The sequence below is a fragment of the Chiloscyllium punctatum genome, unplaced genomic scaffold (assembly GCF_047496795.1).
Source record: "Chiloscyllium punctatum isolate Juve2018m unplaced genomic scaffold, sChiPun1.3 scaffold_465, whole genome shotgun sequence".
Taxonomy (NCBI): domain Eukaryota; kingdom Metazoa; phylum Chordata; class Chondrichthyes; order Orectolobiformes; family Hemiscylliidae; genus Chiloscyllium; species Chiloscyllium punctatum.
The window spans coordinates 123,910-138,627 of record NW_027310199.1 but is presented as its reverse complement, the minus strand read 5'-3'; the positions used below and the strand labels follow the sequence as shown (position 1 = coordinate 138,627).

At 53.5% G+C, this 14,718-nt stretch overlaps 4 non-coding genes and 1 pseudogene across 4 annotated transcripts; all 5 read left to right on the top strand.

Annotated features, from left to right (window-relative positions):
• Nucleotides 1-1,661: 1,661 nt before the first annotated feature.
• On the top strand, nt 1,662-1,853 carry LOC140472884 (U2 spliceosomal RNA). Its single transcript, XR_011957924.1, has one exon. It is a non-coding gene; the product is annotated as a U2 spliceosomal RNA (small nuclear RNA).
• A 1,810-nt stretch (nt 1,854-3,663) lies between these two features.
• Nucleotides 3,664-3,855, top strand: LOC140472883 (U2 spliceosomal RNA). Its single transcript, XR_011957923.1, has one exon. It is a non-coding gene; the product is annotated as a U2 spliceosomal RNA (small nuclear RNA).
• Nucleotides 3,856-5,665: 1,810 nt separating this feature from the next.
• On the top strand, nt 5,666-5,857 carry LOC140472880 (U2 spliceosomal RNA). The gene has a single exon (XR_011957921.1). It is a non-coding gene; the product is annotated as a U2 spliceosomal RNA (small nuclear RNA).
• Nucleotides 5,858-10,794: 4,937 nt separating this feature from the next.
• On the top strand, nt 10,795-10,974 carry LOC140472845 (U2 spliceosomal RNA; annotated as a pseudogene).
• A 1,810-nt stretch (nt 10,975-12,784) lies between these two features.
• LOC140472891 (U2 spliceosomal RNA) lies at nt 12,785-12,976 on the top strand. Its single transcript, XR_011957931.1, has one exon. It is a non-coding gene; the product is annotated as a U2 spliceosomal RNA (small nuclear RNA).
• The last annotated feature ends 1,742 nt before the right edge of the window (nt 12,977-14,718 follow it).

Genomic DNA, 14,718 nt, shown 5'->3' with positions numbered 1-14,718 from the left:
CGATGAAGGCGCGGCACGCTGAAAGCCAGGACAGGGTAACCCCGCCCCGGTATCCGCGGCCCAAACGTGCTACAGGGAACATTCTGGAACCAGGGGGCTGCCAGGAAGGTAACTTTGCAATTTAAATGAATGGGTTTGCCCCTATCCGCCGTTTCGGGCTTCTGCGGTCGGTCTTGGAACGTATCCCACCGATGGTACGGAGGTGGGGCGGGGGGGGTGACTGCTGTACTTCCAAATAACCCCGTTGGGCTGTAACCTGGTGTTGTGGGATTTTTCACACTGTCAAATCAGGTTGTGGGATCCCATAACTCAGCCAATGTCAAATGGCTATCAGATCAGCCCCCACAACCCCTTCCCCACCCATCCCCCATCCCCCCCCCACCCCCACACCGACGCATCAAATTTATCCGAATATTTTCTTGAACAAGAAAGAAGTGTCTTTGGTCTGTTTCCTGAATAGAGTGAAACCCCCCAGCTCTGTTTGTTTCTTCGCAAACTACTGTACGGAAGCAACCTGCTTTAGCGGCTACGTCTGTACGTAAAGATTATTCACACAGACCATCGCCCGAGGCAGGAACTCACTTCAGCTCCCTGGGGCCACGAGGCAGCCGTACAGGCAGCCGTACTGAACGATGAGCCACTGTGCCACCCGTACGATTTGGAATGGTTTGTAATCATTTGCGGTGCAAGTAGCAAAATAGTCGTCAGTTTGTCAACTGGATCGGCTTAAAATGTTCTCAGCGATCTGCGGTAACGTGAACGGAGATGTCAAATCGAGCTGCTTGTGGCGATGAGGTGCGCTTGCAGCGTGACGTGTTTACGTCGGGAGATCAGCTCCCTCCCCATTCTACACGGAGAGTCGGATACAAGTGGAGAGGAGATTGAAAGTGGACGATAAAGAAAGGGTGCACGGACGTAATTCACTTTTCACGACGTTTCAGATTGATGTGGAATGCCAAGGAGCGAATCCTGTACGTGTGGGAAACAATGATTCGCGTTGATGGGCAAGCTACACGAACGCAAGGGGAGGAAATGAATAGGATCTTTCTGTCAAGGCCAACATTTCTTCTTGCCCATCCCGAGATCACCTTGGCGGTGAGCTGCTCTCTCGAACCGCTGCAGTCCACGTGCTGTCGGTAGCCCCGCGATGCTGTTTGGGCGGGGATTCCAGATTTTGACCCAGTGACACCGGAGGAACAACGATATATTTGCAATTCAGGACAGCGCGTGCCTCGGGGGAGAACTTGCGAACGGTGGTGTTCCCGTGGATCTGCTGCCGTCATCCTTCAAGGCTGTGTCGGCCATGAGTTTGGAAGGTGCTGCCTGTGGAATTCTGGTCAACCTTGTAGACGCCGGGGGAACCACCCTGCCGCTGTCCCCGATCGCCGGGAGAAACCTCTCTGCAGTCGACCTGACGTGCGCTCCCATGGCGGCTCCGGCCCGTGCCATCCGATTGGTCGTCAGCGCCATCTACGCGGCTACGTAACAGATGGACGGAAAACCACGGGGAAAGCACAGCGACGGCTGCAAAGCGATCTTCCGATCTGGTTGGAAATCTCGGAAGGTACGCGGTAAGGGAATAAACGAACTTTGAATATCGTCAAACTGACGGAAAGGATAGTCGGCAAAGGTGACCCCCACCGTTAGAGTATCGATGTGCTATCGCTTCTCGGCCTTTTGGCTCGGAATATGTGTAGTTTCTGTTCTTATCAGTTTAATCGCTGATACCTCCCGAAGGTGGGAGTGTTTGTATTAAATGGATTTTTGGAGCAGGGAGATGGCTGAAGGGCTTGCTCTGTCCTCTCCGTGTATCAGCCTGGTATTGCAGTGTTTCCAGGAACGGTGCAGCCTACCAGCCAAGTTCAAAAGCAGGTGAATGGAATGTGAATCTCTTGCCTTTGCTAGTTTGCCGTGTCGATCGCAGCGATCGTTCCATCGATTGTCTTTTCAGTTGCATGAAACTATCATCTTTTGTTGCCAGTTTTCCGTCTTGTGATCCTGCTCTGCAGTTACCCGATGAAGGCGCGGCACGCTGAAAGCCAGGACAGGGTAACCCCGCCCCGGTATCCGCGGCCCAAACGTGCTACAGGGAACATTCTGGAACCAGGGGGCTGCCAGGAAGGTAACTTTGCAATTTAAATGAATGGGTTTGCCCCTATCCGCCGTTTCGGGCTTCTGCGGTCGGTCTTGGAACGTATCCCACCGATGGTACGGAGGTGGGGCGGGGGGGTGACTGCTGTACTTCCAAATAACCCCGTTGGGCTGTAACCTGGTGTTGTGGGATTTTTCACACTGTCAAATCAGGTTGTGGGATCCCATAACTCAGCCAATGTCAAATGGCTATCAGATCAGCCCCCACAACCCCTTCCCCACCCATCCCCCATCCCACCCCCCCCCCCCACACCGACGCATCAAATTTATCCGAATATTTTCTTGAACAAGAAAGAAGTGTCTTTGGTCTGTTTCCTGAATAGAGTGAAACCCCCCAGCTCTGTTTGTTTCTTCGCAAACTACTGTACGGAAGCAACCTGCTTTAGCGGCTACGTCTGTACGTAAAGATTATTCACACAGACCATCGCCCGAGGCTGGAACTCACTTCAGCTCCCTGGGGCCACGAGGCAGCCGTACTGAACGATGAGCCACTGTGCCACCCGTACGATTTGGAATGGTTTGTAATCATTTGCGGTGCAAGTAGCAAAATAGTCGTCAGTTTGTCAACTGGATCGGCTTAAAATGTTCTCAGCGATCTGCGGTAACGTGAACGGAGATGTCAAATCGAGCTGCTTGTGGCGATGAGGTGCGCTTGCAGCGTGACGTGTTTACGTCGGGAGATCAGCTCCCTCCCCATTCTACACAGAGAGTCGGATACAAGTGGAGAGGAGATTGAAAGTGGACGATAAAGAAAGGGTGCACGGACGTAATTCACTTTTCACGACGTTTCAGATTGATGTGGAATGCCAAGGAGCGAATCCTGTACGTGTGGGAAACAATGATTCGCGTTGATGGGCAAGCTACACGAACGCAAGGGGAGGAAATGAATAGGATCTTTCTGTCAAGGCCAACATTTCTTCTTGCCCATCCCGAGATCACCTTGGCGGTGAGCTGCTCTCTCGAACCGCTGCAGTCCACGTGCTGTCGGTAGCCCCGCGATGCTGTTTGGGCGGGGATTCCAGATTTTGACCCAGTGACACCGGAGGAACAACGATATATTTGCAATTCAGGACAGCGCGTGCCTCGGGGGAGAACTTGCGAACGGTGGTGTTCCCGTGGATCTGCTGCCGTCATCCTTCAAGGCTGTGTCGGCCATGAGTTTGGAAGGTGCTGCCTGTGGAATTCTGGTCAACCTTGTAGACGCCGGGGGAACCACCCTGCCGCTGTCCCCGATCGCCGGGAGAAACCTCTCTGCAGTCGACCTGACGTGCGCTCCCATGGCGGCTCCGGCCCGTGCCATCCGATTGGTCGTCAGCGCCATCTACGCGGCTACGTAACAGATGGACGGAAAACCACGGGGAAAGCACAGCGACGGCTGCAAAGCGATCTTCCGATCTGGTTGGAAATCTCGGAAGGTACGCGGTAAGGGAATAAACGAACTTTGAATATCGTCAAACTGACGGAAAGGATAGTCGGCAAAGGTGACCCCCACCGTTAGAGTATCGATGTGCTATCGCTTCTCGGCCTTTTGGCTCGGAATATGTGTAGTTTCTGTTCTTATCAGTTTAATCGCTGATACCTCCCGAAGGTGGGAGTGTTTGTATTAAATGGATTTTTGGAGCAGGGAGATGGCTGAAGGGCTTGCTCTGTCCTCTCCGTGTATCAGCCTGGTATTGCAGTGTTTCCAGGAACGGTGCAGCCTACCAGCCAAGTTCAAAAGCAGGTGAATGGAATGTGAATCTCTTGCCTTTGCTAGTTTGCCGTGTCGATCGCAGCGATCGTTCCATCGATTGTCTTTTCAGTTGCATGAAACTATCATCTTTTGTTGCCAGTTTTCCGTCTTGTGATCCTGCTCTGCAGTTACCCGATGAAGGCGCGGCACGCTGAAAGCCAGGACAGGGTAACCCCGCCCCGGTATCCGCGGCCCAAACGTGCTACAGGGAACATTCTGGAACCAGGGGGCTGCCAGGAAGGTAACTTTGCAATTTAAATGAATGGGTTTGCCCCTATCCGCCGTTTCGGGCTTCTGCGGTCGGTCTTGGAACGTATCCCACCGATGGTACGGAGGTGGGGCGGGGGGGTGACTGCTGTACTTCCAAATAACCCCGTTGGGCTGTAACCTGGTGTTGTGGGATTTTTCACACTGTCAAATCAGGTTGTGGGATCCCATAACTCAGCCAATGTCAAATGGCTATCAGATCAGCCCCCACAACCCCTTCCCCACCCATCCCCCATCCCACCCCCCCCCCCCACACCGACGCATCAAATTTATCCGAATATTTTCTTGAACAAGAAAGAAGTGTCTTTGGTCTGTTTCCTGAATAGAGTGAAACCCCCCAGCTCTGTTTGTTTCTTCGCAAACTACTGTACGGAAGCAACCTGCTTTAGCGGCTACGTCTGTACGTAAAGATTATTCACACAGACCATCGCCCGAGGCTGGAACTCACTTCAGCTCCCTGGGGCCACGAGGCAGCCGTACTGAACGATGAGCCACTGTGCCACCCGTACGATTTGGAATGGTTTGTAATCATTTGCGGTGCAAGTAGCAAAATAGTCGTCAGTTTGTCAACTGGATCGGCTTAAAATGTTCTCAGCGATCTGCGGTAACGTGAACGGAGATGTCAAATCGAGCTGCTTGTGGCGATGAGGTGCGCTTGCAGCGTGACGTGTTTACGTCGGGAGATCAGCTCCCTCCCCATTCTACACGGAGAGTCGGATACAAGTGGAGAGGAGATTGAAAGTGGACGATAAAGAAAGGGTGCACGGACGTAATTCACTTTTCACGACGTTTCAGATTGATGTGGAATGCCAAGGAGCGAATCCTGTACGTGTGGGAAACAATGATTCGCGTTGATGGGCAAGCTACACGAACGCAAGGGGAGGAAATGAATAGGATCTTTCTGTCAAGGCCAACATTTCTTCTTGCCCATCCCGAGATCACCTTGGCGGTGAGCTGCTCTCTCGAACCGCTGCAGTCCACGTGCTGTCGGTAGCCCCGCGATGCTGTTTGGGCGGGGATTCCAGATTTTGACCCAGTGACACCGGAGGAACAACGATATATTTGCAATTCAGGACAGCGCGTGCCTCGGGGGAGAACTTGCGAACGGTGGTGTTCCCGTGGATCTGCTGCCGTCATCCTTCAAGGCTGTGTCGGCCATGAGTTTGGAAGGTGCTGCCTGTGGAATTCTGGTCAACCTTGTAGACGCCGGGGGAACCACCCTGCCGCTGTCCCCGATCGCCGGGAGAAACCTCTCTGCAGTCGACCTGACGTGCGCTCCCATGGCGGCTCCGGCCCGTGCCATCCGATTGGTCGTCAGCGCCATCTACGCGGCTACGTAACAGATGGACGGAAAACCACGGGGAAAGCACAGCGACGGCTGCAAAGCGATCTTCCGATCTGGTTGGAAATCTCGGAAGGTACGCGGTAAGGGAATAAACGAACTTTGAATATCGTCAAACTGACGGAAAGGATAGTCGGCAAAGGTGACCCCCACCGTTAGAGTATCGATGTGCTATCGCTTCTCGGCCTTTTGGCTCGGAATATGTGTAGTTTCTGTTCTTATCAGTTTAATCGCTGATACCTCCCGAAGGTGGGAGTGTTTGTATTAAATGGATTTTTGGAGCAGGGAGATGGCTGAAGGGCTTGCTCTGTCCTCTCCGTGTATCAGCCTGGTATTGCAGTGTTTCCAGGAACGGTGCAGCCTACCAGCCAAGTTCAAAAGCAGGTGAATGGAATGTGAATCTCTTGCCTTTGCTAGTTTGCCGTGTCGATCGCAGCGATCGTTCCATCGATTGTCTTTTCAGTTGCATGAAACTATCATCTTTTGTTGCCAGTTTTCCGTCTTGTGATCCTGCTCTGCAGTTACCCGATGAAGGCGCGGCACGCTGAAAGCCAGGACAGGGTAACCCCGCCCCGGTATCCGCGGCCCAAACGTGCTACAGGGAACATTCTGGAACCAGGGGGCTGCCAGGAAGGTAACTTTGCAATTTAAATGAATGGGTTTGCCCCTATCCGCCGTTTCGGGCTTCTGCGGTCGGTCTTGGAACGTATCCCACCGATGGTACGGAGGTGGGGCGGGGGGGGTGACTGCTGTACTTCCAAATAACCCCGTTGGGCTGTAACCTGGTGTTGTGGGATTTTTCACACTGTCAAATCAGGTTGTGGGATCCCATAACTCAGCCAATGTCAAATGGCTATCAGATCAGCCCCCACAACCCCTTCCCCACCCATCCCCCATCCCCCCCCCACCCCCACACCGACGCATCAAATTTATCCGAATATTTTCTTGAACAAGAAAGAAGTGTCTTTGGTCTGTTTCCTGAATAGAGTGAAACCCCCCAGCTCTGTTTGTTTCTTCGCAAACTACTGTACGGAAGCAACCTGCTTTAGCGGCTACGTCTGTACGTAAAGATTATTCACACAGACCATCGCCCGAGGCAGGAACTCACTTCAGCTCCCTGGGGCCACGAGGCAGCCGTACTGAATGATGAGCCACTGTGCCACCCGTACGATTTGGAATGGTTTGTAATCATTTGCGGTGCAAGTAGCAAAATAGTCGTCAGTTTGTCAACTGGATCGGCTTAAAATGTTCTCAGCGATCTGCGGTAACGTGAACGGAGATGTCAAATCGAGCTGCTTGTGGCGATGAGGTGCGCTTGCAGCGTGACGTGTTTACGTCGGGAGATCAGCTCCCTCCCCATTCTACACAGAGAGTCGGATACAAGTGGAGAGGAGATTGAAAGTGGACGATAAAGAAAGGGTGCACGGACGTAATTCACTTTTCACGACGTTTCAGATTGATGTGGAATGCCAAGGAGCGAATCCTGTACGTGTGGGAAACAATGATTCGCGTTGATGGGCAAGCTACACGAACGCAAGGGGAGGAAATGAATAGGATCTTTCTGTCAAGGCCAACATTTCTTCTTGCCCATCCCGAGATCACCTTGGCGGTGAGCTGCTCTCTCGAACCGCTGCAGTCCACGTGCTGTCGGTAGCCCCGCGATGCTGTTTGGGCGGGGATTCCAGATTTTGACCCAGTGACACCGGAGGAACAACGATATATTTGCAATTCAGGACAGCGCGTGCCTCGGGGAAGAACTTGCGAACGGTGGTGTTCCCGTGGATCTGCTGCCGTCATCCTTCAAGGCTGTGTCGGCCATGAGTTTGGAAGGTGCTGCCTGTGGAATTCTGGTCAACCTTGTAGACGCCGGGGGAACCACCCTGCCGCTGTCCCCGATCGCCGGGAGAAACCTCTCTGCAGTCGACCTGACGTGCGCTCCCATGGCGGCTCCGGCCCGTGCCATCCGATTGGTCGTCAGCGCCATCTACGCGGCTACGTAACAGATGGACGGAAAACCACGGGGAAAGCACAGCGACGGCTGCAAAGCGATCTTCCGATCTGGTTGGAAATCTCGGAAGGTACGCGGTAAGGGAATAAACGAACTTTGAATATCGTCAAACTGACGGAAAGGATAGTCGGCAAAGGTGACCCCCACCGTTAGAGTATCAATGTGCTATCGCTTCTCGGCCTTTTGGCTCGGAAGCTACACGACGTCTTCAGCGCCCCTGCAGACGGAGCGCAGCGTAGATACACCTGGTCACGGGCAGACGGGTCTATCCGCTCAAGGATAGATTACCTGTTTGTGTCCCGAACGCTCTCGGTCAGATCCACCGACGTCAAGCCGGTGTTCTTCTCTGACCACTGCCTCCTGCTGGCCGACTGTCACCTACAGGACGAACAGCGGGCGGGCAAGGGAACGTGGAAACTGAACACTAAGCTGTTGACCCCGGGAAACATCGAAGAGCTCAAGAGGGATTACGCAGGTTGGAGAACCGTGAAGCCCCTCTTTGAGTCTCCAGCGGACTGGTGGGAAACGGTAAAAGGGAACATCAAGAGGTTCTTTATCCTCAAAGGTGTCCAGGAGGCGAGAGAGAGGCGGGGAAAACTGTCCCAGCTCCAGGAAAGTATGCAGAACCTGCTCCTGCTGCAGACGATGGGTGTGGATGTCACGGAGGACCTCAAGGAGGTGAAGGGCCAGCAAGCCTCGCTCTTTGCCTCGGAGGCCTCCAGGATAATCTTCCGGTCCAGGGTCCGCTCGGTGGAGCAGGACGAGACGTGCTCACGTTTCTTCTTCCAGAAGGTGCACAAAGAGAGCTCCGTGCTCAGCAGCCTGAAGAAAGAAGATGGCTCGGTAACGTCATCTCAGGCTGACGTCATGAGGATCAGCAAATCCTTCTACGCCAGCCTGTATGACTCGAAGCCGACCGACAGCGCGGCCTCCCAGTCGTTCCTGTCCTCTATCACGGAGGTCCTAGATGACGGAACACGAGAGAGGCTGGACCAGCCGCTATCTCTGGATGAACTGACCAAGGCCCTCGAGTCCTTCGAAAAGAATAAAACTCCCGGAAGCGACGGCTTACCGGTCGAGGTTTATTCCGCTCTTTGGGACTTGATCGGCCAGGACCTGCTGGAGGTGTATGTCAGTATGCTCCGGGCAGGTACCATGAGTGAATCCATGAGGAAAGGCATCATCACCCTCGTCTACAAGCGGAAGGGGGAGAGGGAGGAAATTAGAAATTGGAGACCGATCTCACTGTTAAATGCAGACTACAAAATCCTGTCAAAGGTCATCGCCAACCGGGTCAGGTCTGCTCTGGGATCGGTGATCCACCCGGACCAAACCTGTGCTGTACCGGGCAGGAAGATCTCTGAGAGTCTCGCACTCCTCAGGGATACGATCGCCTACGTGCAGGACAGGGGGGTGGACACCTGCCTCATCAGCCTGGACCAGGAGAAAGCCTTTGACAGGATATCGCATACATATATGAGGGATGTCCTCTCCAAAATGGGCTTTGGGGAGGGAATCGGAAATTGGATCAGACTGCTCTACACCAACATTGTCAGTGCAGTCTCAATCAATGGGTGGGAATCAGATAGCTTCCCTGTAAGATCTGGAGTCAGGCAGGGATGCCCCCTCTCACCCGCCTTGTTTGTGTGTTGCATAGAGCCATTTGCCGAATCCATCAGGAAGGATGCGAGCCTGAGAGGGGTGACTATTCCTGGCAGCGGGGGCCTGCAGGTTAAGGCCTCCCTGTACATGGATGACGTCGCTGTTTTCTGCTCGGATCCGCTGTCCGTGCACAGACTCGTGTGCATCTGCGACCAGTTCGAACGGGCCTCGGGGGCCAAGGTAAACCGAGGCAAGAGCGAGGCCATGCTCTTCGGGAACTGGGCCGACCAATCCTCTATCCCCTTCACCGTCAGGACTGACCACCTGAAGGTGCTGGGTATTTGGTTCGGGGGGGCTGGGGCGTGCGCCAAGACCTGGGAGGAGCGGATCAGAAAGATGAGACAGAAACTAGGCAGATGGGGGCAACGGTCGCTCTCCATCGCGGGAAAAAACCTGGTCATCAGGTGTGAGGTCCTCTCAGTATTGCTATATGTGGCACAGGTCTGGCCTATCCCCAGGACCTGTGCCGCCGCAGTCACCCGGGCCATCTTCCAATTCATTTGGAGATCAAAGATGGACCGGGTCCGAAGAGACTCAATGTACAAAGACCGGTGCAATGGGGGAAAAAACACGCCCAATGCCACCCTCACCCTGATGGCCACCTTTGTGTGTGGCTGCATCAAGCTGTGCGTGGATCCCCGGTACGCAAACACCAAGTGTCACTACGTACTGAGGTTCTACCTGTCCCCGGTGTTGCGAAGGATGGGCCTGGCCTCGCTGCCGCGGAACGCTCCGAGTAGTTGGACCGTTCCGTATCACCTGTCCTTCGTGGAGAAATTTATGAGGAAAAACACCTTTGACCACAAGTCCATCAGGAAGTGGTCAGCACGTAGCGTCCTTGAGACCCTTCGGGAAAAGGAGAGGGCGGATCCTGTCGAGCGGTTCCCTGAGCAGACTGTCAAAGCCATTTGGCAGAATGCCTCATCGCCAGAACTTTCCAACAAGCACCAAGACGTGGCTTGGCTGGTGGTGAGAAGGGCTCTGCCTGTGAGATCCTTTATGCACGCCCGGACTCTCTGCCGCACCGCACGCTGCCCTCGAAGTGGCTGCGGGGGGGACGAGACTGTCACACACCTCCTTCTGGAATGTGCCTATGCAGAGGAAGTCTGGAGAGGAATGCAGTGGTGCTTGTCGAGGTTCGTCCCGAGCAGCGCCGTGACGCGGGACTCCGTGCTCTACGGCCTGTTCCCCGGGACTCACACCGAGACGAACATTAACTGCGCCTGGAGGATCATCAACTCGGTGAAGGACGCTCTCTGGGCGGTCCGAAACCTGTTGATCTTCCAGCTGAAGGAGTTGACCCCGACCGAGTGTTGCAGACTGGCACATTCCAAGGTCCAAGACTACGTGTTGAGGGACGCGCTGAAGCTTGGGGCAGCTGCCGCCAAGGCGCGGTGGGGAAAGACCACCGTGTAAGATCGGCCTGCCGAAAGAAGAACAGGGGGCCCATACAGACGTTTTTTTTTTTTTGGGCTCTGCTGATGCCTCAGCCAAATATATGTATATATACAAGATTGAAAAAATGCACAGGATTGTAAAGGACAAGAATAAAGTCGAATCTGTGTTTGTAAATATGGACATATGTATGGCATGATCCAATGTACAGACCATCAAATCATTTATGAATAAAGTATATTTTTGAAATAAAAAAAAAAAATTCTGTTCTTATCGGTTTAATCGCTGATACCTCCCGAAGGTGGGAGTGTTTGTATTAAATGGATTTTTGGAGCAGGGAGATGGCTGAAGGGCTTGCTCTGTCCTCTCCGTGTATCAGCCTGGTATTGCAGTGTTTCCAGGAACGGTGCAGCCTACCAGCCAAGTTCAAAAGCAGGTGAATGGAATGTGAATCTCTTGCCTTTGCTAGTTTGCCGTGTCGATCGCAGCGATCGTTCCATCGATTGTCTTTTCAGTTGCATGAAACTATCATCTTTTGTTGCCAGTTTTCCGTCTTGTGATCCTGCTCTGCAGTTACCCGATGAAGGCGCGGCACGCTGAAAGCCAGGACAGGGTAACCCCGCCCCGGTATCCGCGGCCCAAACGTGCTACAGGGAACATTCTGGAACCAGGGGGCTGCCAGGAAGGTAACTTTGCAATTTAAATGAATGGGTTTGCCCCTATCCGCCGTTTCGGGCTTCTGCGGTCGGTCTTGGAACGTATCCCACCGATGGTACGGAGGTGGGGCGGGGGGGGTGACTGCTGTACTTCCAAATAACCCCGTTGGGCTGTAACCTGGTGTTGTGGGATTTTTCACACTGTCAAATCAGGTTGTGGGATCCCATAACTCAGCCAATGTCAAATGGCTATCAGATCAGCCCCCACAACCCCTTCCCCACCCATCCCCCATCCCCCCCCCACCCCCACACCGACGCATCAAATTTATCCGAATATTTTCTTGAACAAGAAAGAAGTGTCTTTGGTCTGTTTCCTGAATAGAGTGAAACCCCCCAGCTCTGTTTGTTTCTTCGCAAACTACTGTACGGAAGCAACCTGCTTTAGCGGCTACGTCTGTACGTAAAGATTATTCACACAGACCATCGCCCGAGGCTGGAACTCACTTCAGCTCCCTGGGGCCACGAGGCAGCCGTACTGAACGATGAGCCACTGTGCCACCCGTACGATTTGGAATGGTTTGTAATCATTTGCGGTGCAAGTAGCAAAATAGTCGTCAGTTTGTCAACTGGATCGGCTTAAAATGTTCTCAGCGATCTGCGGTAACGTGAACGGAGATGTCAAATCGAGCTGCTTGTGGCGATGAGGTGCGCTTGCAGCGTGACGTGTTTACGTCGGGAGATCAGCTCCCTCCCCATTCTACACAGAGAGTCGGATACAAGTGGAGAGGAGATTGAAAGTGGACGATAAAGAAAGGGTGCACGGACGTAATTCACTTTTCACGACGTTTCAGATTGATGTGGAATGCCAAGGAGCGAATCCTGTACGTGTGGGAAACAATGATTCGCGTTTATGGGCAAGCTACACGAACGCAAGGGGAGGAAATGAATAGGATCTTTCTGTCAAGGCCAACATTTCTTCTTGCCCATCCCGAGATCACCTTGGCGGTGAGCTGCTCTCTCGAACCGCTGCAGTCCACGTGCTGTCGGTAGCCCCGCGATGCTGTTTGGGCGGGGATTCCAGATTTTGACCCAGTGACACCGGAGGAACAACGATATATTTGCAATTCAGGACAGCGCGTGCCTCGGGGGAGAACTTGCGAACGGTGGTGTTCCCGTGGATCTGCTGCCGTCATCCTTCAAGGCTGTGTCGGCCATGAGTTTGGAAGGTGCTGCCTGTGGAATTCTGGTCAACCTTGTAGACGCCGGGGGAACCACCCTGCCGCTGTCCCCGATCGCCGGGAGAAACCTCTCTGCAGTCGACCTGACGTGCGCTCCCATGGCGGCTCCGGCCCGTGCCATCCGATTGGTCGTCAGCGCCATCTACGCGGCTACGTAACAGATGGACGGAAAACCACGGGGAAAGCACAGCGACGGCTGCAAAGCGATCTTCCGATCTGGTTGGAAATCTCGGAAGGTACGCGGTAAGGGAATAAACGAACTTTGAATATCGTCAAACTGACGGAAAGGATAGTCGGCAAAGGTGACCCCCACCGTTAGAGTATCAATGTGCTATCGCTTCTCGGCCTTTTGGCTCGGAATATGTGTAGTTTCTGTTCTTATCGGTTTAATCGCTGATACCTCCCGAAGGTGGGAGTGTTTGTATTAAATGGATTTTTGGAGCAGGGAGATGGCTGAAGGGCTTGCTCTGTCCTCTCCGTGTATCAGCCTGGTATTGCAGTGTTTCCAGGAACGGTGCAGCCTACCAGCCAAGTTCAAAAGCAGGTGAATGGAATGTGAATCTCTTGCCTTTGCTAGTTTGCCGTGTCGATCGCAGCGATCGTTCCATCGATTGTCTTTTCAGTTGCATGAAACTATCATCTTTTGTTGCCAGTTTTCCGTCTTGTGATCCTGCTCTGCAGTTACCCGATGAAGGCGCGGCACGCTGAAAGCCAGGACAGGGTAACCCCGCCCCGGTATCCGCGGCCCAAACGTGCTACAGGGAACATTCTGGAACCAGGGGGCTGCCAGGAAGGTAACTTTGCAATTTAAATGAATGGGTTTGCCCCTATCCGCCGTTTCGGGCTTCTGCGGTCGGTCTTGGAACGTATCCCACCGATGGTACGGAGGTGGGGCGGGGGGGGTGACTGCTGTACTTCCAAATAACCCCGTTGGGCTGTAACCTGGTGTTGTGGGATTTTTCACACTGTCAAATCAGGTTGTGGGATCCCATAACTCAGCCAATGTCAAATGGCTATCAGATCAGCCCCCACAACCCCTTCCCCACCCATCCCCCATCCCCCCCCCACCCCCACACCGACGCATCAAATTTATCCGAATATTTTCTTGAACAAGAAAGAAGTGTCTTTGGTCTGTTTCCTGAATAGAGTGAAACCCCCCAGCTCTGTTTGTTTCTTCGCAAACTACTGTACGGAAGCAACCTGCTTTAGCGGCTACGTCTGTACGTAAAGATTATTCACACAGACCATCGCCCGAGGCTGGAACTCACTTCAGCTCCCTGGGGCCACGAGGCAGCCGTACTGAACGATGAGCCACTGTGCCACCCGTACGATTTGGAATGGTTTGTAATCATTTGCGGTGCAAGTAGCAAAATAGTCGTCAGTTTGTCAACTGGATCGGCTTAAAATGTTCTCAGCGATCTGCGGTAACGTGAACGGAGATGTCAAATCGAGCTGCTTGTGGCGATGAGGTGCGCTTGCAGCGTGACGTGTTTACGTCGGGAGATCAGCTCCCTCCCCATTCTACACAGAGAGTCGGATACAAGTGGAGAGGAGATTGAAAGTGGACGATAAAGAAAGGGTGCACGGACGTAATTCACTTTTCACGACGTTTCAGATTGATGTGGAATGCCAAGGAGCGAATCCTGTACGTGTGGGAAACAATGATTCGCGTTGATGGGCAAGCTACACGAACGCAAGGGGAGGAAATGAATAGGATCTTTCTGTCAAGGCCAACATTTCTTCTTGCCCATCCCGAGATCACCTTGGCGGTGAGCTGCTCTCTCGAACCGCTGCAGTCCACGTGCTGTCGGTAGCCCCGCGATGCTGTTTGGGCGGGGATTCCAGATTTTGACCCAGTGACACCGGAGGAACAACGATATATTTGCAATTCAGGACAGCGCGTGCCTCGGGGAAGAACTTGCGAACGGTGGTGTTCCCGTGGATCTGCTGCCGTCATCCTTCAAGGCTGTGTCGGCCATGAGTTTGGAAGGTGCTGCCTGTGGAATTCTGGTCAACCTTGTAGACGCCGGGGGAACCACCCTGCCGCTGTCCCCGATCGCCGGGAGAAACCTCTCTGCAGTCGACCTGACGTGCGCTCCCATGGCGGCTCCGGCCCGTGCCATCCGATTGGTCGTCAGCGCCATCTACGCGGCTACGTAACAGATGGACGGAAAACCACGGGGAAAGCACAGCGACGGCTGCAAAGCGATCTTCCGATCTGGTTGGAAATCTCGGAAGGTACGCGGTAAGGGAATAAACGAACTTTG